The sequence below is a fragment of the Dromaius novaehollandiae genome, chromosome 5 (assembly GCF_036370855.1).
Source record: "Dromaius novaehollandiae isolate bDroNov1 chromosome 5, bDroNov1.hap1, whole genome shotgun sequence".
NCBI classification, from domain to species: domain Eukaryota; kingdom Metazoa; phylum Chordata; class Aves; order Casuariiformes; family Dromaiidae; genus Dromaius; species Dromaius novaehollandiae.
Window position 1 is genome coordinate 30,052,769 of NC_088102.1, and position 23,127 is coordinate 30,075,895.

The window sequence follows — 23,127 nt, forward strand, 5'->3', positions numbered from 1 at the left end:
ACTGAATATTATCTGAACCTTATCCACCACTGTTAGAGTTGTGGTCTTGAGCACCCATTCAAAGGATGCAAGTCTGATTTCAAGGAGGGCCAACGTTCTTAACACATACATAGTTTCAAGGTCAATAGCCTCTTTTCTATCTACAAGTACATTTCAAATCCTCTCAAATACAACTGCAAAAGGCAGTTTGGAAACGGAAAGGGTATTTACATTTTAACAACATATCTGGACTCAGGATATGTTTTATTGTTAAAAAGTCAATACTAGTTTGCGGAGACCTTTTAAGCTTTTTCCCTTTTTCTCCCAATGTTACTCTTTCCAAAGAATAAGATTCAAAGAGCTACTTTCCTGCTTAGGGAGTCAGAAGCAGAATTTAGGTGCCTAAGTTGTAAGAAAGCAATTTCAAAAGTTCATCATTATGACAGCCCAAACTCATTGGGTGCTTAAAGAAAAGCATCAAATGAAAAAACTCTGGCCTGGCATGCTCAGTTCACAGCCCTTGTTAACCCCTAAAGGGACCTGAGTGGAGCATATTTATTGCACATGAGAAATAGTGAGTCCAGCAGAAAGCACAATAGCCACAGCCACTTTCATTCAAGTACACCACAGGGAACAGCTGTTCTTTTTGTACAAAAGTTAGTGTTTTGAGCACTCACCCAAGAAACTGCTTGGATGCCTAATGCCAACTCTTCCTCAGCCTCAGGAACCAGAAACTCCTATCTCCCATTTGTAACTATCACATAGTAAACTATGGAGGATGGAATGGGGACAACTTTCTAACTCTCCAAAAAGTGAAGTCAAACCAAGAACCCAACACTGTCCACCTTACCTCCATCTTACGAAGCTCCCTGATTGGGAAGGGGTCAGGTTAGGGTTATCTAAAGAATAGGAACCAGCTTCTCTGTGGGAGTGAAGGAAAACTGGTGTGTAATAAACAATTCCTAAAGCTGCCATTCAAAAAAAGTATCTTCTGAAAGTGTGCAATAGCTTATTTTTTCAAGACTCATCATATCTTAACAGTCAGCGACTGAATAGCCCACAGGTAGCTTGAGAATAATTAATAAAAATGGACTTGCTATAAACATTTCAGATAGCATTAAATTAACATTATGAGACCCTTATTTTATGTCTGATTTTTTACTCTATTCCATAACAGCATTTCCATTTTGTTATCCAGAGTAATACTATTTTTACCCTATACTGAACAATAACTGCTAATGTATCATGCATAGCATACTGACACATATATATCTTTACTGTGATGATTGTTCCCACATGGGAATTCTGAGGTCCAGTCTTGCACTGACATTCTTTGTGGCAGTAAAAGCTGCAAGACCCTCCATTCAAAAGCATATTCAGCTCACTTATGAAAACTTTTTTTGTTGTAAAATACATTATCATTCCTTCCTTTCCTTTGTTGTGATTTTTTTATTAATTGGAATAGAACAGCAACCTGTTTTTTTCTAAATAAAAGATGATGTAGATCTGACATTCCTGACACCAGTCTCCTAGCATAAGCACAATAAATATTGTGTTGAGCCATCATACACCATAATGTTTCGTTTATTTTGCTTTATACAATTGCAACGGTGTCAATTTTCTTAATCAGCCCCCTGAATAGCAGCTCCATACATTCTGTATTAAACAGTATCCTTTAATATATGCATGGTGTTAGTAATTCAACATGCCAGGTTTTATTTTAATATTTTTGAACTCTCTTCCCTTTAAGATGTCTTATTAACAACTCAATCTATCAACAGTGCATTATTTTTTCATAATCCTAAACCTACAAGTACTTGACGATCAACATTACAAAAACAGAAAAAGAAGAAACTAAAAATGAAATCACCACACTGCAACCTGAAAAAGTAGCCATAAAAATTGGTTTAATAAAAGAACAGTTTTTGAAGTAATTGGCACAAAGACTGTTCTAGTGCAGATTGCTGCAAGAGCGCTCTCGGCAAGAACATCATAAGCACTAGCAAAACTTTAATATGCTCAAGCAGCCAAATACAAACTGACACCAGGAACCCAAGTGTGGCAACAAACAGGAAAAAATAAAGTATCTCAATTTAATACAAACCTACATACAAAGGGATCGATTTTTACAATTCATGGTTTAGCATACAATACAGCTGTCCTCAGAGTGAATATAGAGTAGCTATACATAAGAAATTAGAATTATCAATTCGGGGGAATTTCTCAAGAGTCCTTTTGATATGTAATACAGCAAATATAATGACTAAGAAACCAGACATCAATGCATTAAATGAGATCAGGTTGAGATCTATTTAGAAAAGACAGGTTTAAGCTGGAAGAAGAATCTCTTTGATATGACCTCCAGAGCAGACCATTTGCAGAAGGATTCAAGATGAGCAGATTTACCTTTGCATATCTGCTAGCTTCACAGCTGCTTTTAAATACAAACTCTAAAATATCTAATATTGAGTTATTGCGGAATTAAGCCTATATAGTAAAAAGATTAAGAACCTAGGATTTGCCTATACTTCTAGCAAACCTTATAAAGGAATTTGTATGTTGAATTCAGAGGAATAAATGAAACATAGTTAATTTAAAATCTAGCTAGCATAACTAACTTATTTCTAAATGATCTATTATAGTATCTGGTTACTGCCAGTCTAAGTGATCTGGAATGCCTCAGTGTTTTTTGTAGTCTGCCTCCCTGATTTATAGCCAATACTTATTTAACCCTGAAACGGAAAAGATAGCTCCACTTTAGCAGATTTTCCACTGCAAATCCCTTGGTGTTCAAATGTGTTGCAATTTTTTTTTTCTCAGGGAATGTTTGAAGTCCCCTTTAAAAATAATGCCTTGAGGATATTTTTTTCCTTAATACCATTTAAAGAAAGTTGAAAGCATTTAGCTATTGAAGTGTGCAGGGTTCTAATGAAGAAATTGTCAACCTTGCCCATGAGCAAACTCTCTCCCAGAGCTCACTCTTCCAGAATTCTGGTGGTCCTGTTAGCAGCAAAAATTAAACCTGGAGAAAGGACTTTTGTTACATCTTTTCCATTGCTGAAGTTTACCAGATTATCTAGGAGTAGCAGGAACAGGCTACATCATTCTGCAACTGAAAAATGGTGAGGTTTTTTTTTTTAATTGAGCCCAAATTCTGTATGTCAGGGTGATCAAGTCTTACTTCGCTAAAGATAACCAATAATAAGTATTCCTCAGATGTAGTGTCTGTATTCCTATCGTTGGAGGGAGAAATAAAGAGGTTTTTTTTTTTTTTTTTACTGTTTTATTTGATGCAGTTCATAGCAGCCCAACAATTACCTTAGGTGATTCTCTGCACAGTGAGCAAGGACTAGATAAAACAAAAACATCTGATATTAATGCATTTGCCCCAAAACAGAAAAAATACAGAACGTGCTGCTGTCTGTAAAGATAAAAATGGATCCCCCAACTTTGCCTTGATAAAGACAGTAATGTTTATAGTCTATCTTAAGCTTTCTGCCTACAGTTGCAACCCCAAAATGGGTTATGAAGAGTGGCTAAATGGTGGAATGGTCTGAGGTTTTGTGACAGTAAAGCAGGGGCACACTATGAAAACAGTTGAGAATTACTGTTCTAATTCCATTAATACTGAGGCTTCTTAGCTTGTGCAGAGGTGTCTAGTACAGGTTCTTACACAGACAAGCAACTACTTTGTTTATTTTAATGCTCACCTGGTTTCTCCTAGCAAAGCACAATCTCCATTAGCTATATACAAACACACTAGCCGTACTGGAAGGAGATCTTAGACAACAGAGTGTGAGCTTTGCTGCAGAACTGTGATAAGAATGAAAGTGGAGATGGGCAAAAGAGATGAATTTTCTCCAGCTATTAATGCAAGCCCTCCATCCCTCCCCCATCAATGACTTTTAAATGAATCTAAACAGTAGGTTTTCAATTCAAAAGGGGAAAACATATAGCAAAGCATAGGAGCCAGTTTTATGAAAAAAACACAACAGTGAATTTCAGAAAAGCTGCTACAGGTGGCTAGTAATGCCTCCACATCCAGATGGTGGAAAGGAACGATCATAGGATGGGAGTCAAGATCCCTCTGGCACGTCTGCCAATACCTGGTCTCAGTAGTTCTCTGACTGTGCACAGTAACGTATTTGAACGGTTTTAAATAGATCTCAAATGGTCCTGATAAAGAAAGTAGTTGACATTCAAACTGCAAGCCCTGAGCCCAGAAGTGAGGCCATGGCTTTACAGAGAGTCTGCCTGTAGGGGAAGGCTAAGTCACACCACGAGAACCCTTTTTTGGAAGGATCTATGTATTCTTAAGAACAGCTGTAGCAGGCCAAACCAAAGGCTTGTCTAGGTCTGTGTCCTTTCTCTCAGAATGGCTAATAACAGCTGACTAAGGGAGAATATCAAACTAGGCAAGCATATAATGAAGTTTCCTTTGTATACTCTCCCAGGACTTTCTGAAGTAGAGGTGGTATGTTTGTCTGGTAAGGTTTTGGCATTCATAGTATGTGGCAATGAGTTTCACTGTCAAACTATACACTGTGCAAGCACCTACTTTTCTTTGTTCTGAATTTGCCATTTACTCCTTTAATTTTATTCCCCACATCGCATAATGAGAGATTGCAGAAAATTTTATCCTATTCACTTTCTCTTTGCCACTGATGTTTTCTACCATGTGCTTCCTTAGCCATCTTTCTTCCAAGCTGAAGCTCCTAGGTCTGTTTAGCTGTTCCAAGACTTTGATCAGTACTGTCACTTTTTTGCTGTTCTGCTATCTTCTATTTGAGATGAGGTGGGATAAGAAGTGCACGGGTATTGAAGATAAAGGCACAGCAGTGATTTGTACAGTGGTATAATGACATTTTCTGTTTTGTTTTCTATTTCTTTTCTAATAATACCTATTACTCTGTTTGCTTTCTGACCACTACTGAGCACTGAGCTGACGCTTTCATAGAACTGTCTATTACAACTCCAAAATATCTTTCTGAGCAGTAACAGCTACTTCAGAACCCATCACCGTACATGTAAAGTCAGGATTGTTTTTTCCCAGGTGTATTACTTTACATTTACCTGAACTGAATTTCATCTGCTATTTTATAGCCCTTTCACACAGTATCATGAAGTTCTTGTGCTACTCTTCTTAGTATACTTTCATTTTTACAATCCAATAAGCTCTGTCACTTTTCTGTTCACCTTCTTTTCCATTTAATTTATGAATATGTTGAGAACCACAGGTGCCAAAACAGAGATCTCTGTGAAAAAACACTATTGACTTGTTAAATTGAGAAAACTGACCATTTACTTCTTCATGTGAGGATCTTCCCTCTCTACTGACAGCTTCATTTCTATCAGATTTTTGGTCAGGCAGCATGATGGTATCTTTTGGAAATCCAATTACACTATCAGTTGGAGATCTCCTGTACATATGCTTGCTAGCTCCTTCAGAAAGCTTTGCAAGAGACTTCAACTTTTCTTTAATGTATTGTATTTATCCAGATGTCTACTAATTCTATTTCTATTATAGTTTCTTGGTAAGGCTGTTCAGTAGAAATATTCTAGGTTAGGAGCTGAACCTCTGCATTTCCTCCCTAGTTAATTCAAGAAAACTCTTCTGGAGGATCTGCCAACTCTAGGTCTCCCAGTTACTGCCTGAGTAGAGCTGTTCAGTAGAAATATTCTAGGTTAGGAGCTGAACCTCTGCATTTCCTCCCTAGTTAATTCAAGAAAACTCTTCTGGAGGATCTGCCAACTCTAGGTCTCCCAGTTACTGCCTGAGTAGAAAGACCTCTGCCTGCAGAATCCAGCATTGTGGCTGTCCTCCATTCCATGAAGAGAAATATGGTGAGGTAGATTATTATTATTACTATTTTTTAAATGAATCACATAGAGCAATTCAATATAAGAACAAGAATTAAAACTTCAGGAAGAGACTCAGTTTACCAGACAACAAACCATCACTTCTCTGGTTTTTCATTTTTTTCCATGTATCAAATGAAGGAAATAACACTCAAAACAGATGTATAAAAAATGTGCACAATGGAATAATGGCATAGCCACAGGTAGTACAAGCACATTTGTCCTATGAGGCAAAGAAGGCTTTGCTTACTGTTCTTTGCACCAAGCACAGCAAATTAAAAGGAGACAGTAGAAGACGTACTTGCTTAAACAAATTTCTTGTATGATTTTCTGCAAAACATTATGCCTCTCAGCCCTAGCTTCTCTCTCCAGAATGAGAATGATTATACCAACTTATTTTGCACAGTTCCATCAGATGCAATGAGATAATGCTGGTAAGTTGACAGAGCCGTACAAACTGTATGTTCAGTTGCAGTGACAGAAGTAAGTCATAACTGTTTGGATCTTAAGCTAGAGTTCTTTTCATAGGGATGTAATCTGTAAGCCCACGGTGCCATTCTATGCTTCTCTTCAAACTTTTGAAGAATTTGAAAACATAAACTTTCAATCAATTTGAATTTGCCCAGAAATATTCAGTGATTAGATGTATTTCATCTTCTGTATTGTCAGATCACTCCTATTTTGCAAAAGATTCGTAACCCCAAAAAATCAAACTAATTTCATGGAGAGGAGGTTTGCTGGTGGGCATTTTAATAAGCTATATTATACGTAAACTATGATTTGTTTAGAAGATGGAATGTCATTACTAGCTGAGGTCCATCCAAACAAGGTATACACTTTCCCTTCCAAGAAAAAAAAAAAACCAAAAAAACCCCCCCAAACTTTTATTCCACTTGGAGATGGATGGTCTTTGCAAAGCTCTGACCTTCACCTTGACAGCTACAAATGGACTACTGCTTATGATTTGTTTCTGTAATCCACTTAATGTAGCAAGCTAGATTATAGATAGTAATTTATTTGTAAAAATCATAATAAAACAGCATTGTTTTAAATGCCAGATGTGGATAAATGGGGACCAAGAACTGATAAGACAACATTCGTGTTCTTGAATCTATACTGAAGAATTATGGCACCTTTTGGTTTATCTGCATTTGGAATCAATTTAGTAATTTTTAATTCACTGATTTTCTGTTGTTTGCTTAACATTTATTAATTGAACATTGTACTCATGCAATTAATTCAAACGTTGGCAAGTTTAACATGCAGAGATTAATTTTCTTTTACTAACCCAAGACCTAAAATACTTTTTTTTTTTTTTTTTTTGAAGAACAGGTTACTGAGAAATTACCTGTACATCAATCACATTTATAAATGAGATACAGTAGGGGTGTTGCATACTATCTGTCAATCCCCACTGACCCTTTCTTTATATTTGACTAAAATATAACAAAATAACAAGAAAAATTTAGTACAACTCTACCTTTCACTCAGGAAAATCATGGCCAAAGCCCAGTCTGAATACCTAGGATTCATTCCCTGCAAGGGTAGGTATCTCTCCTTCAAGAATATGAGCATTTCAGGTCAGTTTCTATTGAAATAAGAAGGATACCTGCCCCATCATCCAGTGGTCACAAGATCTGTACTTTCATGATTACTTTCAGGTTGCTCAGCTGTCAGGTGTTCCTCATCTGGAACAAGAGCTGTTCATTTGCCCCTGATATCACACTTCTTTACAACAGATGAAATGTTTATTCAGAAAGGGAGTAGAGATAATGAGCAAGAGGTTTCTTTGCTCTTGGTTACAGGGACTATTTGCAAGATTTCAGACTTTCTTACTAGGTCTCTCATTGCAATGCAAAACAGAAGAAATGGTGTTGCTAAGTCTCATTATTTTATTATGACTTTCACCATACTTGGTGCTTAACTGAAAGCCTCAGTTTCTGTGCCCTTTTCCTCTATATGTCACTCAGGCTGCTGCTCTAAACTGGACAAATTGACAAAACAGAATTTTTTATATAGAGAGGTGAGGAATAGGCCTTAGACAATGAACTTCTTTGTGATGTATAGAACACTAGAATGGACCAAGCATTTTGTTCTCAAAATGAGGATTTAAAATCGCTCACAGTCAGTACAGACTTTCAGATAAATCTGCACAGTTAGGTACAAGAAGACATGCAGAATGAATTCAGCCTTCAATGCAGACTGTAAGATACACGAGTGTGCAAGCTGTGATGCATGGAAGTGCTGCAGGGCTTGTAGGAACCCAATCCAGACACTTATTTACTTTTGCACAGAGTGTATCACATGGCCTTGTTTTTCTCTCCTGTAATGACTGGAAAAAACTATTTAGAAGAAAACCCCAATGTTTTCAGCATCTCAGTTAAAAGTCTGAATTTAGCTATTCACTTACCAACTAAGGGTAGAATATACATGAACATTCCTGTATGCTTTGACCACGTGACCAGCTGATTAGTGGGACTGATTTAGTGGGACTATGTCAATGATCTGTTTGCAAACTAAGAACCTAAATGACCTTGGCATCTGTTGATAAGATTATGGGAAATTTACACAATATTTAACAAAGTTAGATCAGTGGGTTCCTATAGAATGTAATAGGAATCTACAGAAATAATGCAAAAGCCTTGGAGCAGTATCTTTTTGATAGGTTTTAAAACCACTGTATGGAAATCTTTAGCATGGATGTTAAGTTCGCCATTAAAGTCTACCAGACTGTTAAAGACACACTAAGAAAAGACATCACATCATTCTTGCTAAACCTGGTAGACTTTTCTAGTAAAGAAAGGGAAACAGACTAGGAAAAATTGTAAATTTCAGACACATTTAAATATTTTGACCTGTTGGGTCACAAGCAGCCCACTTACCTTGATCTGCACACCTACAAAATATACTGATGCCTGCTATTACTTACACCATGTAAAACAGCTCAGGACTTGGCTCATCATCCTGTACAAGTTAACTTGTATTTCTCCTGTTTTGTGATCCACTTATGCTGAGCACCTTCTTTAAATCTGAGGTGAAATCCACAGCAAACTCTGTACAAAAATGTGCTTCCAATAATTGAGTGCCCAGTTGAGCTGCTAAATTTAAAGCAAACCAGGGCTATGACAGTGTATATTTGTTGGATATATTTTCTTGCTTTGTGGGCTATTGGCTGCATGATCTGATAAAAACTGAGGCTAAATGAACTCTACAATTTGTATTCCTACAGCCACAAGTTTATTGGCTTGTGAGGTTTTTTTTTTTTTTTTTTTTTTTTTTTTTTTTTTTTTGCTTGGCTCTGTCTGTAAGGTTCATTACTTACAGTTACTGCAGAATCAATCTGAACTGGCCAAAATCAGTGATGGAATTTATAGCACAATAAACGTACTGCCATACAAGCGCTGTTACACATGAGAGGGCCTGGGAATATTCTTTTCAGCAATCCTTCTACACAGCAGAGTGTTCTGTTTTTATCAATTTAACAGAATCATCACAGGCATATTCTGAGAGGTGTAATCCTGACAGCTACACAGCAGATTTTCTCTGAGGAAGATATTTTTACAGGAAAACAATATTATTGATAAAATCTTAGCATATCAGAACACAGAAAAGAAATTGAACACATCTTTTTCATTCACCACGTCAGGCATTTGCAGTTCCATTTCACCAAAAAATATCCCCCAAACCAGGAATTTTATTTATTAAGAAAGCATTCTCATAGTCATTGAGATATATATTAATTAGTTAACAGTTTAGCAACTCTGAAATCTAGAGTAACAGCATGGAGGACACTATGGTGTGTAGAAAATGCAGAGGGCTCTCAAAGCTAAAACATAAAGTATAGCATCAATACATGCCTGTTTATAAAATTTATAAAGATTTACATCTCTATTTAGTTTATTTTTCTTTTCAAGTGTCTCTGTTACAGACATCTCATATTTTACACAATTTTGAAGCACAGAAAGTTTTAACTTTAGCATGATGCATTGTAGAAAAAATACTGAAAAGACAGATGGCAGGCTGTCCTCCCCAAAACTCAATTTCATAATATGCATGTGATTGCTAATAGGCAGTCACTAAAAAACAATTTTCCTTGATGGAGAAGAGCTGATAAATTGTCAACATAAACTTTGTCTGGGGTTGCTCCAGTGATCTAAAGCTCTTCTGTGAGGTTTCCACCATTAAAGTCTGCATCTTACAACCATATCAAAATTTATGAATGCATATGACTATAAAGTGACTGAAAACAACCCATAATCCATGTTTGTGTATTGTGAATCACCTCCTTGCTTTCTCAGAAAAAACTGTCCAGTGCCCCTTACTTAACTCGGTGCATGTGACTGTGGGAGAGCCAGGCTGGATTCAGTGATGCCCTGTGAACTAATTAAAACAGGGCTCTGCATTTAGGTATCTTGAAAACACAGAGCTGGCTTTGCTGGTAGTCTGACCTAATAAACATGATTTTTGTAAGAATACAACAATGTGATTCATCACAGGCACCGTAAGCAGTTTATTAGTTGGGAAAAAGAGTACATTTCGGATCACTTGAGCAGGGAGAAACAAACAAAAAGGCTAGTCAGCTAATGGTTTTCAAGAAGAGGAATGTTTCTCTAATGTTTCAGAGATAAAACATGCATGGACATTGCAAAATGTGTCAAAAGTGAAATGGGCTCATTGAGTTCACAGGAAATACAATTAAGCACTCAGTTCATGCATGCAAAATTCTCGGCAAAAATGTTCAAACTATTTGCGCCTAAAATAAGACCAGAAAGTGCAAAGAGTTAATTTCAGTTTTAAACATTTTACTACAACTAGTAAGTAGTGTTTCTGATTTTTTAATGGTTTATAACTTTTAAATATTTGCATGCCTGTAAAAATTCAGATTTTACTTCTCAGAATAATGTGTTTTCAGAAGCGGCAACTCAACAGCAGATGAGCTGTGACTGCTCTGATACAAACATATTTGCCTGGAACAAAATAAGGTGATGTTTCCATCACATATTTATTTGCAAAAGTTTCTAAAGTTTGGTAGTGAAAAGACTATGAAACATTTTGATTAGAATCTTCTCACTGTACAGAGGAGATGCTGCTTGCAAGGTGGTGACCACTTCTATGAAGCGAAGCCATGGGAAGAATCTATAATTCTTGAACTTTCTTTTAATTAGAAAATGCTGTCAATTTTAAAGGCTTCAAACTTGCATCCCATTGCTATAATTGTTTGCAGTTTACATTACTCTTCATACGCCCACTAAATTAAAAAAAGAAAAAGAATAGCAGTAGAGCAAGAATAGATCTCACATTTAGCAAATATTCCCAAGCTAAGGCAGATTCATTTTCGCAAGTATATTTGGATAGAGTCACTGCTGTACCACGTTGCTTGGTTTAGGATGGAGAAATATAAGGAGCCTAGAATTATAATCAAATACATCTGTACGAAGGAAAGGGAAACTGGGGCTGGGAATGGGAGCTTCTAAGGTGCTATCGTAAAAAAAAGTGAAAAACATATTGTTTACAATCAGTGAAACACACCTTGGTTGTGTCCTTTTAATGGCAAGCAATTCACACAGCAATGTGCACAAGAAGTTCAGAGAGAATAAAATACCCATCCATAAAAAAGTGAAATAAAAATTGCAAGCCTTTTCAGGGTAACGCATTCAGGGCTCAGACCTCTGCATTCAGTCTGTATGGATTCCTCGTACAGGATCCATTCAGTCTGTATGGATTCCTCGTACAGGATCCAAAATGAAGTTTGCATAACACTTACCACTTCCTGTCAGACACAGGGGTCAAGGCCTATCATATTGCATGATTCCCTACCTTTTTTACATACGTTTTCATTTGTTCAGAGTCTTTTGTATGATTTCGAAATAACAGAGAAAATTAATAAAGCTGTGCTCTCCAAAGCTTACTCTCAGAAACCGACTGTTTTCATTTAAACCAGCACAAAATGCTTGGTTCTTAAAAGGAGGTACAGCCAAAAATATAGCAGCAACAACTAAAATTACTTATTTCATACTGGTTATAAATGCATTAAGGTGCATAAGCTCCAGGGTCAGTATAAGTCTTGCTCAGCTTTCTTTACAAGCACTGGGAGTAATAAAGACTTCCATTTTATCTTCAGTGAAATAATACTGCTGAAATATCACCTCATTTTTGATGTCAGCAATGATTTCTTTTTACCTCCATGATGTCAAGTGGGAATTACTATTATTAGAATGACAGCTTCCTAATGATGTTGTAAAAGGGAGAAACTGAAATCCTTCCCACCAAACATCCATACTCTGCCTTCTCTGTAGGGTAAATTAGGAGATGGACTCTTCTGAGCTCCATGCTGAATAACGTCATTCTTCCGCTAGCATCAGTGCATAAAACAGACTGATCAAGAGGCATACCTAAACATTTAGAAACAGAAGCATCATGGTTTATTTGCTTATGTAATGGTGTATACACATGCTGGACAACAGATAAAATGGGTATTCAAACCATAGGAGAAATGGCCTCTTTCTGGGAAACATGACTTGAAACACTCATGATCAGTTTTCTGTTCTAGGAAGGTAAAACAAGAAATAAGTGTCCAGCCCACTATCCAAAAGCCATTGCACCAGGTTAAGTCAACAATTGCAGAGAATAAAAGTATCATGTGATGATCCTTGTTCTATCATTAGCTTCATGTAAGGCATACTGGCACTGGACACATCGGTGAAATGCTCCCTGCCTTTGTTCTCCTCTTCTGTCGAATGAGAAAGTGCAGAGGAATTTTGCTTAATATGCAAGCAAATTGTATTAAACAATCTTGCAGTTAAGGTGATGATAGGCCTTGAACCTTATTTAACCACTTATTCACACAGAAAATCAGTGAAGAGCAGGTGCAAACTGGAACTACCTGTGTGACTGAATGGAGCATTTTGATTTGCTAATACTTCCACTTCAGTCCAAATAGAAAAAGCAACAGCGCATAAAGATTCCCTACCTTTATAAAATGTGTATATTACAGGTGTTGCTTCAAGCTGGATCATAAAGCTTGAAGACCTTTGGAGTGGAGAAATCTACTATGGGTATGAAAAAATATTAGGAAAATTGAAAAAAAAAGTCCATATGTATATAAAGTTTGGTTTTGCAAAGGATATAAGGAAGGCAAAGTTTGTAAGGAAAGATAATATCCTGTATTAGTTCCACTGATATAACAGGATAAAATAAAAAAGGCTCTGGATATACAAGCCCTTCTGTACAAAAGAATGGACACGAGTATTTACCTATGTTCCTTCTGAACCACTGCTTAAGTGAATCTTCTCCTCACATAGCACTATAAGAGTGAAGGTTGGCAGTGGCTGGAAGCAAGACAAATCTCTCCTTGCTTGCAAGGGAACAGAGAACTCCTTCCAGGTGTCCCTTTGCTGCCAATCCTTTTCTTACAGAGAACATATCAAGCATTCCCTTCCACCCTAGCCTTCAGGGGAGCTGGCTTTCCCCAGTGTGTCCTCTCCTTAGAAACAGGGAACCAGGGAGTCCTCTGTAGCAAAGGCTCCCAAACTGAGTCAGTCATGTACCTCCATTGCAGTAAGACAACCGCGCTGTCCCTCCTGCAGCAGCAGCCCGCAGCTCTGCGTGAAGCCAGCTGCCAGCCCCAGGAGGTGAATGCTTCCAGCCCTCTTCCCCTCCCGCGATGAGGTGGCAGGAACAGCAGCCTCAGGGCTGTCCCCTGGGCTAAGTCCAAGGAGCACGAAAATCTGTTCCCCCTGCTGGGACACTGTTTTTTTTTTTTTTCCTTCCGAGAAAAAGGATTTAGAAGTATCTCATCTACAGCTACCCGTACACCTAACAGAGAGCAGAAACTCATCTTTTACTGGGTTTTCGGTAAACATCATGCATCTGTGCATTTCTGTGAAGAATATGGCATCTGGTTTTGCCTATTCAGGACAACTATCACAACAAAGGAAGTACCAGCCTGAGAAAATGAAGCGTGCAGTAGTGGAGCACAGAAGTGCTTTGACAATAGTCATGTGTTAGGAAGAAAGACCGAGGATGAAGTACTATATAATCGTGGCTGGGTTAGTTGCTGGCTCTGACACAAGCCTCCGTTGTTATCCTTGGCAAGTTGCTTGAACTCTCGGTACATTAGCCCTTTCCAGCCTCAGAGGAATGTTGCAAATGTACATTCATTAATATAAACGCCATTATAAGCGACTGGAAAAAGCCAAAAAAAGATAGATAACACTGCTGATAATGAAGCAGGTAGGAGCCAGCACAAAAAAAAAAAAAAAAGAAATAAAAGAAATTTTAAGAAACCAAGTAAGAAATAGGGGTTAAAAAATAAATGCTTTCTAAAGATGCTTTCCCAAATTGATGATGTGGTGGAATCATAATTCGGTGTTTATAACATTGTTACACAATGCAAAGAAATGAATGCAGTTATTATGTCATGAAGAAGATATGTGAGCAGAAACAAACAACTTTAAAAAGGATTCAGTAAGGACAGCTTTAACAGGAAAAAGAAAGAGCCTGATCCTTATAAACTAGAGGCAGCTAACACATTTCAGCATATATTGGGTTGAAGAATTAATGGTGAAGGAAAAATTACAGGGAAGGAATTCATAATAACAGATAAACTTAAAATCTCCAGCTGCTTGTAAAAGAGATGTTCTCTGCTGTTTCTCTGCTCTTTTTCAAATTTCAAAGAACGTGTGTTTGCGAAAGTTTATTAATGAGACCCAGCTTGTGTATCTGGTATGTAAAGAGTGCCATATAGCCTCACTTACACTAGGCATTGATTTGACAGTGGCCTTTCCTTTGTGGAGTGAATGTGGAGACAGGTGATAAACCACTGTTTTACCTCCTCCACTGTGCTCCAGTTGAGCACAGCAACTATGCCCATTGCTGGCATCGGCATTAAATGCCCATACTTTTGCTTGCCGCTAATACCACTTGTGACAGAGCACAATGAAATGAACAGTAATGTCTGAATGTAGGCTCCACATTTGTGGAATAACTTCACTCCAGGAAGATAATTTTGTTCAGAATTTTCATGTAATTCTCCAAGCAAATATTTACTTGCAGAGGCAACAACTCTCTTGCAAAAATGTGGTCTTCTCCCCTTAGTTAACCCATCACAATTCTACAAAAGCCAAACACACATATGTGTTTGCATAAGATGTCAGGAACTTGTCATATATTAAATTTAAACATCATATGGATCTTCCTCTAATTCATCAGAATTTTATGTAATTTCACCAAAGAAAGAATATGGAGTACATCAGATCTGTCAGTTACTTTCATTCATCTTTGCTACATGGGTAACTGTCTCTAGAGCACAGCTTTTTGCTGACATCACAGGCTTTCACCAGCTTTTTCTATCATTCCTCATCAACAGCCCTTTGCTAGAAGAAGGAGCCAGAAGACAGTTGGGTGAAACCAAAAAGCATGGCTCAATCTCATTCCCTTTATTGCTGCATGAAACTTGCTGAAAGATGATGCATTCTTTTTTTGGAAAACCTATCTCATAGGGTACAGTGCTGTTCTCCTTAAGTTCTTATTCCTTTATTGTGTGAAATATCTGGAGGAAAAATCAAAAGCAGATTAGCCTGACCCTTTTCCATGTAATGTATCAGGCAACCATTTCATCTGCAACGGAAAAGGATGTTTTTGTTTCAACATTCTAGTAAAAGCAATTAAATTTATGATATTTGATTATGTTTATAATTACAGAATATTTCCAACATACTGAAAAGAACTATGGAAATAACTACAGATCCTTTGTCTAGATGTAGCCAATTTATTTGCCTTTCACAAGATCATGGAATCATTCTTGCGTGATTTAAAGGAAACTTGATCCTTTTCCTGCATCAATATATATAAATACATAGAAAGTAACATAGTTACGCTGATACAAAAAAAAAATAAAAAAAAAAATCAGGGAATCAGACCAAAAATATTAAACTTACTACATACATTTATGAAAATCCTTATGACTATCAACTAAAGACTTATGTTTTCTATTCAACAGCTACTGATCTCATATTACTAGATCAAGACGATATGCAGAATATAAGAAACAACTTTTCTTAAATGTAAAATTCACTGAAATGCAAGTCTAAGAACCTTCTATTAAGTTTCACTTTAGTTCTGAATTCCACTGCCTGTTTCACACTCAATAAAATTCTACCAGTGGAAAGACTGGACTGCTTCTGCAAGCATCTGCTGGAAAGCAAGATGTATTGTCCTATGTTAGCTTAATATTAGTTACATTTTTTCAGTATATAAGCTCCTTGTTGTCTCTAAGCCTACTTTGGACAAAAACTGTGAACAACTGTGAAAGGGGTATAAATTATTTGAAAAGCTATTAGTGTCAGTATTTACACATCTAATACAATGTTTACATTATGAAAAGGAGGTGGGCCAAAATATTCATTGGCACTTGTTACAAAACAGGTGGAGCAGAGATGTTGGCAGCAGCATCCTTCTGTCTTAAAGTGAATTCTGGCTGGTGATTCTTCACAGAGAAGAATCTGTATAGTTTTCTTTGCTCCTACCTAAAGCAGAAGAAAACCATATTCCCATTCACTAACAATAAGCAGTGGCAGACCACCACAGTGGATAACGTAAGTCAACTTTGGGGACTGAAGACCTCTCTACTTCAGTAGACATTCCCAACCTGGGACCATGATACCATTCTCCTGGCACGGGAAATGAGGTATTGCCTGGTTCCCACTCTGGCAAGGTCTTCTCGTTGTTCTCATCCGACTCGCTGATCTCTGCTCATTAACACTGCAAAGGGACTCCCAGGCCCACTGCACGTGCACTCCCTTTTGGAATCCAGTTTGCGATCTAAGGTACTTCCCATTTACCCAGTTTGGAAGACATTGTGACAGAATCACAACTGAAAGGTTATATGAACTTTTAAAACAATATCTGAGGAGAAACACATCTGGTACAGGTGTCAGAAATATGATGTCTGCAGACATCTTCAGGAATGATCAATGCTTGAATCTTTCTATTAAAGAAGGCTGCTAATTAAAAAGGCTTTTTCATAATACTAATCTGTTAGTTTCATTAGTACCACTGTACTAATGAATGCCTAACCTATGTTAATGTCTCCAGATGGTAGAATAGTGCTAAAAATCCTGGCTAAAAGATGCTCAGCCCTGAAAGTGGCTTTTGAGAAGAAAGGTGGAGCTAATGTTTGCTGAACACTTAAAAAAAAATTGGCTATTATATTTAGATGTCAAGTGTGAATCGAGCTTTTCCAGACAGTTCTTGTAACAATCTCACAGCTCTATAGCAAGGCAGAAAATGAACTCTAGTCTTCCTAATCCTGTTGCAGACCATCTCTTCTTGAACCATATCTTTATATCTACAAGTAGATACTTCATAAGACTCAGATTGGCCCATTAGTATTTTGTTCCTTTATAAGTCATGCTGTAGCTTTACTAGCTAAGAGACATCCTTTTGACTAAAAGGTCATCGATTTACATGGGTGAATTCTAGATCAGTTCTTTCTCTCTGACAAATTACCTTTAAGTCTTCTCAGTGCTGAAAAGTCTGGGGAATGCATGTGCTGACATTTAGAAAACTCTTCACATAATGCTTCCTGATGTTGGTTTCCTGTCCCTTCTTCACTCAATTAAGGAGGTGTGGCAGTCGCCATGTGATGAAATACTAAATTCTACAGTTTTCTTTCTCTCTACGGAGAAAGGTCAGGATACCTTTCTGGGACAGAGTAAAATGCCTGACAGAAAAGATTTCAAGGGGGAAAATTATTAGAAGAGCAGAAAAGAATTTAGGCCATGCTGGAAAGTGGGATATGTGAATTCCCTCAGGCTGAAGAGGGAATTAAATCTGACTCAAACATAGCCCTCATTCAGGAAATACACTAATCATTAAACTATTATGCAAGAGACAGCTGCCTCCTCTTTCTTCTTCCTATTACCCTTAAACGGAAGGTGTTTTTCTGCTGTGTTCTTAACAAGCCCATGATATTGGCTCCCTAAGTTGATTTTAGCATGTGGACGTTGTTTCTGAATTCTAAATGAATCTTGAAAGAATCTTTCCAATTTTGCATTGAGTCAAGAGAACAGTATCACTAGGCTAGTGCAATGGCATATTTTTGGGTGTCTAACAGAGATTTCTGCCCTCTTGGATCAATGAATCTAAACTCTGCCAAAATGGCACAAGAAGTGCACAACTGAGATTTCCAAATCCTGCCCAGTTCTTTAAGTTTAGAAATAACTAAAAAACCTTAACTTTAAATTGTGAATAAAGGCAGGAATAGTGCAAAAAAGGCTGATAACAGAACTGTGACAGAGACAGAATTTCAACAAGAAATTTAGGCTTCTGGCTTCAAAATTGCTTTCTGAGCAGTTCTAATTTCAGTACATCTTTAAATGCCAAAAATGAGAGTACAGTTTGTGACAATGTTTAATTTTAAACAAGATGGCAGAAAGAAAGCATTGCACAAAATAAAAAAATGAATTCATGTAGACTACAGTAACTAATTTGTGAAAACACTTTAATGCAGTTTTACATATTTTTCAGTTTTTCATGTGTATATTATTTAAAACATTTCGATATGCAGCAATTTATTTATGAGGTACAGCTAACCAAATTTGAACTTCCCATTATTGAAATGCAGATATCAGGTGTGCAACAAAACATCTAAATTTCATTTAACAAGCTTAGTTTAGAAAACTTTATATAGTAATCTATTTAGTTTTATGCAATATGTCCACCGGTAGTTAAGATCATGCTGTTAGATTTAATAGTCAGCTGTGAATAAATAAATAATAAAAAAGGAATGAAGGTAACTTTGCTCCCTTCATTGCAATTTGGCCACTTTGATTATAGATACGCCTGCTTACTTTCCACAATAAACTCTCTCGCATGTAAGCAAAAAACAGGTGTAAATACTCATTCTTGGCATTGGTAACAGCTGTGATTCTGTAAAGCAAAACTGCAGGGCTTACATTTGTATCCAGTACTAACGCTTCTGTGCAGTATTAAAGGATTTTAGAACTCCTGAAAGTCATATATAAGTAGCTGAAACAAAGTCCATTTCATTCACCTCCAAAGGCTGTGTATGTGCTTTTCTGTGATCCCAAGGCACTTTTCAAAGACAAAGAGGCCTCACTTGAAGGCAGAAGTATCTGAGTAACCTAGCAAATATTTCCTTTCTCAATAATACAGGCTCAAAAGTCTAAGGTCGTGTGTAAAATTCTGCTCAGCACATGATAGCTGCTCTATTTTCTTCCAGTTACTGAAGTGTCTGCAGTAGACTCACTGCATAGTGACTTCAATGCCTTTGATGTTTTAAGGACAAAAACACAGGGACGACTTCTTGTTAACACTGAATGGGCCAAAGCAGGCATCTAGGTATCACATTAGGTAAAGTATCACCTCAAGTAGGATGGTACAGCTGTAGCTGTTTTAAGATGCCTTTCTCTCTGTTAATGGATAGCCAAGAAAGCTGATTGCCAGCTTCTTGGGAGATGGAAAGGTGGCGGATATTGCTTACACCAAATTCAGGGATTGCCATGGTGAAAGGAAAAGTACTAGGGAATCTCCTCATGTTTGCTTATGCACCTCTGTAATGACTTATTATGAGAGGACCACTGCAGAAAATAGTAGAGAAATATGTATGGATATACGATAACGCATCTTATGATCTGATGAACTAGAAACTATTGAATGGCTCTGTCGGTGTTTAGTGCTCTGACTCCTTCTACAACCAGTTGTTGTGCTTTGTACAAGAGAGCAGTAAATGTGACAAAACAAAAATAGGATATGACAAGGGAGCAGGAAATGTATCACTGGACTTGAACAAAGTAATTTGCAATTAAAACTAGCTTTGACATACATCTAAGAAAGTCAGACAATAAAAACACTGAAGGTAGGATAAGTGTTCAGCAGACAGAATTTTGACCCTCAAATGGAGGAAAAAAAGAGAAAAGGAGATAAAATGGAGACAAGCAAAATCCAAATGAAATACAAGAGTATCTTTTTACTGATGAAAAAATAGAGAAAAGCATGAAATGATACATTTTCAGCAGAGAAAAACACAGCAAGTCTCTGCACCATGTATCTCAGACAACAGCTGTAATGGTAATACATTCTGAGGTTTGCAGTGAATGGAATTATTATCATTTTTTCTTTTTATTTGTTTTCATTGTGTTTTGTCAGCTGACTACATGTTTTATTTGACTTTTTTGTAAGATTGTAGATTTACTCACTGAAAACTGAATAGCTCTCTAGCACTGTATGTTAAGCCTTTTCTTATAAGCTCTGAGCCTAAGAATGTTATAAAAAGGGAAAATTTCATTCAAGGAGGGAGCTGGAAAACAATGAAAGGGAAGGAGAGAAGGAGGATTAATCTTGTAACAACCTTCCCATTTTAGACATTTAAGGTAATATCATTTATGGTAAAAAAGGCCATACCTCCATCTGTAGGGATAATTTGGGGCTAATTAAATCAGTCCAGGAAGGGACTATAAAAGGCTTCATTTCAAGGCAGAAGAGTCTGGAACAGAGTCTCTTTGAGGTATACATATATGGTCTGTATAAGCCTATTAGTGTGGTTCTTTGTTCCAGCATTTCTTTTGATAGAAAATTAGCCCTGACTAGATCAACCCAAATGATTAATCAATCTCATTCTCTAACTTTTTTCAATCTTACGTGATTTTCCTGAGGCAGGGCTCACTCATACTGAAAATTGCCTAAGCATTTTGTGGACCACCTCAATCATTTGCTGTCTAAGGAAAACAACCCTTGGCAGTCCTCAAAGCAGGGGAAAAATGGAGACATGGTTCTGAGCTCAGCAAGAGTTTGAAATGGGATGCAACCACCTCACAGAAATGTAAAATTTTGTCACAGCTGGAGGGCTGAACCCATGGGCAGTTGAGTATCTTTGACAGAGCTAAAACCTGACTCGTAAGATGCCATGGTTCTCAGCACACAGCTGCTGAATAATGTTTGTATACCTGATAGGAAGGTCATATACCCACAGTGACAGAAGAGCTCAAGGGAAGCTGTTTAGCAGGAACCCTTGCTTTTTGCAGAAGGAAAATTTCAGTGCTCTGTGGTATTTTGAAGGCGTGAGATAGTGGGTCCAGAGACAGCTTGCTCCACCAGGATTTCCTGCAGGAACCCTGCTGCATATGATCCCAGGTGGCATAGTGTGGCAGAGTAAGTGGTGCAGGTCTCCTAGGTACCTATGACACAGGACTTACCTGCTGGCTTTACTGTTTCAGAACTGTTCTATACTCACTGTGGTTTTCCCATGAGCTTTGTCAATATTAAATAACTATTCTTCCCTTTGATAATTACTTACAGCTGTACATTCATAAGGCTCATGACTCCTTCTTAATTTTAATAAAATATATTCCTGAACAAATTATAGCAGCCTTAAATTTGTTCTGGCACTGAACTTTTGGAAATCAATGAAGTTGTTGGTAACGTTCCTAGAAGTGTGCATAACATTCACTGCAGCAGTTGAGCTGTATTATGCTTAGCTTGTTTTGTACACAGATTGAGAATTACATTTAAACAAAACAGTTCTTACACTTAAAAAACATTCATGCTATCTAATTTTTCTACAATGAATATAAAATTTTACGGGGGCTCACTGAGGCTGTGTATAATTATCATTCCACAGAACGTACAGTTTAAATAACCATGTTTTGGAAAAGCCATTAAAGTACAATTTATATGGCTGGACGCAGCTAAATTCAACCAAACACTGTCAGTTATAAAATTCTTCAAAACATCCAGAGGCAGAGGAACTATTCTTCTATGTTTATACCTGCCTGGGATTTGTGCACTGTTTACATGATTTTACTCATGCTGACTTCCTGATGCCTCATGGAAAAATTTGAAAAAAACAAATGTTTTATTTACAGACAGTTTTGTCAGCTACCATCTTTTTCTTATTCCCCATTCTTTGCAACTAGGAAAAGTTGCCTGAAAAATGATATCTGATCCCTGAGAATTTATTTGCTATTTTCTCCTTGTTACCCAAATTCATTCTCCTGTCTGTGACATCTCAATTACAGTTTCCAATGTTTCCATGAGGCATCAGCAGGTCTTAAAAGAAATATTAAATTATACGATATGGCATACTGTGTCTTTCTGTGGAATAAAGGATCTACTGTGAATTTCAAAAAACATCTGAATTTTAACAAGCAAAAACCCACTTTTTGACTTTTTAGTCAAACACTAGTACATAAACATATTTTTATGTTAAAACATTGGCATGAGTGTAACTTGGTAGCAAGTTAGAGAGACCTACAAAGTCATTCACGTATTCCTTGTTCTTCTCATCTACAGCTGGTGAAAAATGTCAGATAACAAAATCCACAGATCAATTCTCTAACTTTTCTCACACCACTTGCAGAAAAAAAAAAAAAAAAAAAAAAAAAAAAAACAGGAAAGCAAGTTCTCTGCCAATCTAACTTTGGCCTCGTCTTGATGCACCACACCTAATCATGAAAATGAACATCATTCATGAATTTGCCTTCTTCCTCCCAAGACTGACAGTATAGTTCTCAGTTTTGATACTTCTTGAGACTTGGAAACCTGTCCAGGATGAACAAGTACTGAATACATTCTTTCAGATGGTGACGACTAAGCAAACACCAGATCATAGCATTTGATATCTTAAGAAACTGTTCATTTGGACCTAAAATTTCATTAACGACCATTTCAATCATCTTGATCCAGAAACTATCCAAGAAAAGGACTTCCATTCACTAAGTGAAAAGAAGACATTTCTACCAGGAGATGTTTACTGCTTAGGTAGACTGCCTTGATGTTATATTCACAGAGAGTTTTTTGGGCTGAGTGAATTGGGAATTTTATTTCAAAACTCTAAATCTTCCTCTGAAAACTAAAAAAAATGCTGCTCAAAGTTCTTAAATAAACACTGATGAGCATCTTCTTTAAATACGTACACATTCTCAGACTTACTTCCTTACTTCACTCTTTTCTCTTGCATAATACTTAATGGGTGAGATACTTCACTCCACAAGTTGACAATGTTAAAAATGCTACTCCTCCTAGTTTTAGCATACAGCAAAGCCACTGATAGCTACAGGCACTATGAGCAATATATGACTGAAGAAAAATGAGATTACTGCTGATAAGGAACAAGAGACTTTCAAATCCTTAAAGAGTCAGAAATTCAGCAAATATGATCCCCAGCAGCAGATGCCCCTCAGACTGACAATCAAAGAAAAATGGTGGAAAAGCACTTGTTGTGGCTTGTTGTTTCCTTCAGCCAGAATGGTGGAGAAATTAAATAGTTCT

At 37.1% G+C, this 23,127-nt stretch overlaps 1 protein-coding gene across 4 annotated transcripts in view; it reads right to left on the minus strand.

Moving 5' to 3' along the window:
- NPAS3 (neuronal PAS domain protein 3) overlaps positions 1-23,127 on the minus strand; it is a 631,291-nt gene that overhangs the window by 41,688 nt on the left and 566,476 nt on the right. The window lies entirely within an intron of this gene.